General features: G+C 42.0%; 1 non-coding gene across 1 annotated transcript; it reads right to left on the bottom strand.

The window, feature by feature from the left end:
* Positions 1-4,708: 4,708 nt before the first annotated feature.
* Positions 4,709-4,815, bottom strand: LOC112090187. Its single transcript, XR_002901535.1, has one exon. It is a non-coding gene; the product is annotated as a small nucleolar RNA R71 (small nucleolar RNA).
* Between the last annotated feature and the right edge of the window lie 1,001 nt (positions 4,816-5,816).

The raw sequence follows: 5,816 nt of genomic DNA, 5'->3' as shown, positions 1-5,816 counted from the left end.
TCTAAGTCTGGGGGAGTAGCTGTTTACAACAAGGGAGGAAGGATTATGCAACAACATTTGGCAAGAAGAAGTGACTGAAAATTGTGGTCATCAACAGGTCCTTTTCTCTCTTGCGGTTTTGCATATTATCTAGCATCCTCCAGATCTTCAGGTAACCCGAAACACTTTAACTATACCATTTAAACAGCCCTTTAATGCCAAACGCCGTCTACCCTGGATGATATCTTTAATGAGAACTCACTATTGAACTTAATGAATGTAGAGAGCTAGTTAACTGGAATCAAGATTTAGATTGTTTAAATTTTGCATGACGGAAAAAGTGGACTAGTATCTTTTGTGTATTGGTGAGAATTTTCTAGACTAAGTTGTGCATTGATGCAGTATCTTTGGTCCTAGTTTAGGAGTTCATGTCTCTGAGATTTGTGCATTCCCTATTTGTGTTTTCACTTAACCAGTTTAGGCTTTTGCTTTGTTTGAGGACAAACAAAGGTTTAAGTCTGGGGGAGTTGATAACACCGTATTTTGACCACTTTTATGGATCGTTTTGAAATATTTTTTCCATGTTTTTAATTGCTTTTAAGTACTTTTATTACGTTTTTCTAGTATTTGTAGTTCCAAGACTCTTTTCAGGTAACTTTGGGAAAAGCTTAACAAAATGGATAGAAAACCAGATTTCAGCTCAGAGTCAAACTGCCAGAAGTTCACCTCCGATTGGGCCTTCTCACCGTCTGATCCAGCTCAAATTTAGAGATCTTAAAGATGTAAGTATCAGCTTTCCAGCACACTTTACAGCTTGGCAATCCAACGGTTCAATCAAAAGATAAGAGAAGAGCAAGATGTCAACCAGCCGGCAAGCATTTCCACCCGCGGCCAACAGACCATTCCCCGCGGTCACAACCACCGCGACCGCGGCCAGCCACCCATTCCCCGCAGTCACGCACTTCCCGACCGCGGCCAGCTAACTCCGACTTTGAAGGCCCATTTTACTGAAGCCCGTATAATTTTCCCAGTCTCAATTCCGGAACCATAGACACAGAGAGTATTCGAGACTATAAATACATGTCATTTAGGTCATTTTTGAGAAGAGAAGAAGAGAGACGAAATACTTTACAGAAATTTTACTTTAAGCTTTGTTTTTAGGTTTTAGGGAGAGAGAGATTTGTCTCTTGAACCCTTGTTCTTTTTTTTTTCAATTTCGGTTTCTATTCTACTTTTTAATACTATGTTTTTGATTTCGTTCATCATGTCTGAGTAGTTTTGTTGTTGGGATTAAGGGATTTTCGATGGGGATCTATATGTTCGATGAGGATTCCATGAGTTTTTGAGCCGAATCTTAGAACTTTTTCTTCTGAATTCGTTTTTACTGCATGAGAGTAGCATCATGAACTACAATCTGATCCAGATGCTTGGTGACACGAAAGTGTTCATCCGGTGTCAGATCTAGTTTGGGAGAGCAAAACAAACATAGGAGTGGAAACCTACCTATGGGCGATTTGTGAATGCTGACGAGTCTTAAACATAATGTATCTCTTCTTTTCCAGGGCCAGAGTGGAAACTTACTGGTCAGGGTTGAGAGAGATAGTTGTCTATGATCACGACAGTGGCGTATTCATACGTCCGTGACTCCAGTTCGAAAAGTTTAAGCTAAGATCTTATCAAATTTACTCTCTAGCAATGTTTTGAATCGTTCGTACCCCTGAGAAAACTTCCCTGAAGCCCAGCACTCTCTTTTCTTATAGATTCACACCGTTTTATTTCAAGCTTTAGTTCACTATTTTCATTCCCTTTCAATCGATTTTTATTAAAGCAATTAGGTTTAGCCGTTTTTCTCATGTTTACTCGTTTTCGCTAAGTTTAGTTATTAGGTCATTTTAATTCCCGTAGTTTCTTTTTATATTTTGTTTTTAAATTTTAAAACCCACCACCAAAACCCTCACAAAACTCGCCTGGTTCTAAACTTCCTTACTTTATATTTCTTTCGAAGGCTTTTGCAGGAAAGATCCTCCTTCCCCGTGGATTCGATCCCTAAGTACTACAATCGATCAGCTGTGCACTTGCGGCTATTGATTTCATTTAGGGTAAAACTTGACAACCCTCGACACACACCAACATCAAGTGCATGTAGCACTGGTGGTGTTCGCAGAATGCTTTGTCGTCATAAGTCTGGGGTTCCGAGTCCAAGTGTTCCATGGTCCTTTGCCTCGTCCTGCTCCCACTTGATAATTGTGGGCTCCTTGTAGCCTCGGCCCTTCATGATGCACATAGTCATTGCTTCTCACATTCCTTTGACGCATCGTCAGAGAATTTCGAATTGCTGCTTTAGTTGACTCGTACTGCTCGTCTAGGTTCCTCATCTCTTCTTCATTCACGACGAAGTCGGTAGGGCGATGTATGGTATCTTTGATTTTGAACGGCGTATTCAACGCCATTTCTCTCCGGAACTCAGACTTATACCACAGTGATATTTTCATGGCTTCGGGAGCTGCCTTGTCCCTCACTCCTTCCACCTTCGACACCACCGCTTTAAACTCAGCCATGTAAGCTCTCAATGGCTCGTTTGGTCCTTGAGATAAAGTCCACAGATCGGCATCGAAAGTTCCTCGGTCCATGAACATGGAATACTGTTTCAGAAAAACAGGGAACCACTGCTGAAAATTATTAATGGAATTACACTCGAGCCTCGAGAACCATTCCAATGCCGCGCCCTTCAGATGTTCCACAACGAGGAGGCAGAAACCGGCATCTCTTTCGTCTTCACTGAGATTCCAATCTAAAAAGTTGTGATGTATGCCTTCGGGTCGGTTGTCCCTTCGTAGAAATGTATTCTTATCTTTCCCGGTTCAGGAATCCTCACTTTGGTGATTCGCGCCATCAATGGCGTTCGCTGCGTTTCTTCCAACATACGATCTATCTTCGGTGCCGAACTGATTGCATGATGAACTTGGGATCTAACTGCGTCATCTCGGCGGCTGTCCGAGCTATAGTAGCTCGGAGCTTGTTCATCTTTTTCATCTGGTTTTTCTTTCAGGACTCGTCGACTTTGTCTTCGGTACTGCCACCGTTTAGAGCAGCTCAGCGTGCTTTGCCGCATTTCATTTTCGTGCCAAGCTATCATATTTCATCTGCTCGACCCAGAGCAGATTTTCCTCCTCTTCTGTCAGGTTTTGATTTCGGAGCAAGGCGTCATCCTCTTTGTTTGTCCTTGTTCCTTCCAACGCTTCTTCGAGTTCGGCTCGGGTAATACGTCCTGAAGTACAGCTCGGGTTAAGGGCGAGCTCCTCTTCCTGGTCATCTTCATCATCGACAGTAATCGTCTCTTTACCGATATTTCCTGCAGTATCACCATCATTCTGCTGGTCGTGCTTGTCGGCGTTCGCTCTTCCTCTCCGAGCTAGCAGAGGTGGTTCGGTCGGTGTGGACTTCTTCGCCGCGGGTGTCACCAAGCCGGACGGATTTTGCGGGAGTCGCGAACTCGAGAGCAGTTGGTCGTAAACCGAACCTTCGCAGAACATCTCTGGAAGTTCCCGTCACTCCGAGGCGTCGGTTCCTGACTCAGTTCTCCGTTATCAGCGCTTCGAGTCTCTCCGCGAAAGATCTGTTCTCTTTTTCCTGCATGTTAAACTTTTCCATCATTGCCGCGAGCATCTTCTTCACCTCGTTCAAGGGTTCGGCTGTCACGCTTGCATCTGTCGGAGGAGGATTCTCCTTGCTACGAGTAGGATCTCCGCCGTTGTTCTGGTCATCTCTCCGTTCGTCTCCGGATATCTTTTCGGATCTCGTTTAAGAAATTTTTCGGTGTAAGAAAGCATAATTTCCCCACAGACGGCGCCAAATTGTGGGAGTCGAAACTCGCACAATCATAATTTGTTAAGGAAAAAGAGGGATCTAAAGCTTCTAAGTGAAAATCTCAAGAACAAAGATCGAAAAGTAGTTTAATTGCTTAGAGTTTCTGTGATTGCGTAAAAATTACATAATGAAAGAATTACATCGACTATTTATACTGAGTCTACAAACCGCCTAGACGAGATTCTCGGAAATTTTCCTTTCCTTTTCTTAGGGTAAAATCTCATGGACTCGTCCATCGGGCCTTTGCGATCCTCGAGCTCGGCCCATCGATATTTATTGGCCCTCCGGCTCGGACCAGTCTTTTCCTCCTTTGGCCCATTGTACTTTTCGTTCACGGGATTACTCTTTGGCTCGGGTATACAGGGAATTTCTCGAACCGGTGTGGTTCGGCTCGATTTCATGGTTCTTCGTATGGTTTAGCTTGATTTCATGGATCTTCTTGAGATTAAGTCATTTTCTTTTGTTTTACTGATTACCTTTCAAGTGCTGTCTTTGTTTTCAGGTGTATAAACACCAAAAGTCAAGCAAAAAGACAAAGAGAAAGAGCTGTGCACATTGAGAGGTTGGGTATGGATCGAGCAACAGGCTCAGGGTGGTAATGGAAACCACCAGGCTCAACAAGAGGCTCCACCACGTCCAAGAACAGTTGTGGGAGCTGGTGATGAAGCAAATGCTCAGGGTCAGCGATATGGGATTCAAGCTCCTACACCAGAAAACGATTTTAAGATCAAATCTGGCTAGATTCAAGCTCCTACACCAGAAAATGAGGCTATTCCCTTTTTCTCTAGGAGACAAAACTCATCAATATGAAAAGTCTATACCTCAAGGATCAGTCACAACATGGGAGCAATGCAAAAGAGCATTTCTAACAAATGAAATCTCAAGTTTTATTCAGAAGAACTATGAATCCTTTTGTGAGGCTTGGGAAAGATTTAGAAGATATACCATGCAATGCCCTCACCATGGATTCTCAGATTCTCAGCTGTTAAGTACCTTCTACAGAGGTGCTTTACCAAAGGTCAGACTTCTCTTAGGCACAGCTTCAAATAGTAATTTCATGACCAAGGAAGTCGATAATGCCATGATCCTTGTGGAGAATGTATCTCAGAGCGATGAGCTTTATGGATCAGACTTTAACAGGAATTATGGATGTGCTGTGAGTGCTGACGAGGAAAGTACAAGGAAAAACATCTGATCTCTCAATGAGAAGCTAGATAAACTTCTCCTAGCTTCTCATAAGTCAGTCAACTTGGTTAAAGATGTGAATCATGTATTTCAAGACAAATTTCAAGGGGAAGACATCACAGCTGAGATAAACTTTGTAGGTGGACAACAAGGTTACCAAAAAGGCTTTACCTACTACAAGAATCACCCCACCCAGAACTTTCACTCTCACATTGATAGACAAGACTTTTTATGGTCTTAGGACTATCAATCCCCTTGTCAAAGTAGCACAAAGAGGTTTTCAATCAAAGAATATGGTGATAGACACTAAGCTATGTGATCAGTTATCAATTCAAGTAAACAAGTAAGGTTTTGATTGACTAATGACAACTAAAAACTTAAAATAAGATTAATGACTAACCAAATGATCAAACAAAAACTAAACAATTGACAAGTGATGTGAATATGTGATGATGGAAGCATGAGATTCTAGACATGATAGTTGGCTAGGGTGCTTTGGTGCTAAACCTGAAATGCTAATGACAATGATGAAACATGATTCAAAAGATTTAGAACTCTAATCTAGATTAATCCTCTCATGAAGGCATTAACCTCTACACTAATCCATTTTCAAACCAAATCATCGTTTCTGAAATATGAATCAATGAGCATTAAGAAACAGTTCTAAAAGATCATCTAAGCAATTAACAAACATCATCATGGCATTAAATTCAAATATCTCTAACATAGCTCTTTCAGGCATTTCATCAAACACTTTTGATGCATGAAATGCCTAAGATCTAGAC

The sequence above is a fragment of the Eutrema salsugineum genome, unplaced genomic scaffold (genome assembly GCF_000478725.1).
Source record: "Eutrema salsugineum unplaced genomic scaffold, Eutsalg1_0 scaffold_11, whole genome shotgun sequence".
Classification (NCBI taxonomy): domain Eukaryota; kingdom Viridiplantae; phylum Streptophyta; class Magnoliopsida; order Brassicales; family Brassicaceae; genus Eutrema; species Eutrema salsugineum.
This window is presented reverse-complemented; position numbering and strand designations above follow the sequence as displayed.